Source organism: Halyomorpha halys, unplaced genomic scaffold, assembly GCF_000696795.3.
Source record: "Halyomorpha halys isolate HHAL.00 unplaced genomic scaffold, Hhal_1.1 Scaffold788.1, whole genome shotgun sequence".
Taxonomy (NCBI): domain Eukaryota; kingdom Metazoa; phylum Arthropoda; class Insecta; order Hemiptera; family Pentatomidae; genus Halyomorpha; species Halyomorpha halys.
This window is the reverse complement of record NW_027107973.1, coordinates 118446-119339: the sequence shown is the minus strand read 5'-3', so window position 1 is coordinate 119339 and position 894 is coordinate 118446.

Sequence of the window (894 nt, the reverse complement as noted above, 5' to 3'; positions counted from 1 at the left end):
AACTACGCCAATTGAAAGTTTGTGATATATGATATGGTTCAGAAGAGAAATGATTCACAATTACTGTATATTGTAGGATCAAATCTTCTAGGCTGAAAGCAATAGATAAAGAGTTATATAACTGAAGGCATAACTTCCCTGGGGTTTATGGATCAATTCTTTCCCGTTTTCTTTCGATGTGAAACGAAACGGACTGTTTTCCAACACCGCCTTGAAAGTGACAGCATGGGAAGTGCTATGACACCGATAAACTGACTGAGTAGCGGCTAACAAGTGCCAATCTGTTTTGTCCCAAGATCGGATTCGATTGTCCCGGCGTTATCACAAATGTGGATAAAAGATACAATAGGGCATTGAATTAAATTACTGCTTTGAATAGAGTGTTCTCAGGTGATTGCAAGCAATTTGAGTACAATGTGTCTTTTGGCTAACAGGGCTCTCGCAATACCGGTTTCGAATCCGAGCCCTACTTTACCAGGGTTTGTGCGGTTGTTTGATGTTTGCGGTTTGCACTTAATTAGTGGTGAGGCACAGCAAGCTGGAGGTTATTGCTAAACTTTATTTTCTTTAGTCAAGAAGAAAGTCATATGGTTGTAACTTTGACTTAGGACTACATTTCCCTTCGAGTGTATCATTAACTTTTTTTAAGATAGTGTTGTATAGTTATGAAATTAATTTTTATATTTAGCAACATCTAGGCTATGGCATGCTTACGCCTGTAAACATCTTTGGTTTATTATTTTTAAATAACCTGTTTAATTACTCTTTCTTTATTAATACGTTCGTGCTGACTGTATACTTCATCAAGGAAAATTATCATAATTTTCATTATTCAAACAAATATATATATATATATATATTGCTGACTCCTGATAGCAACCAGTGTTGCCGCAG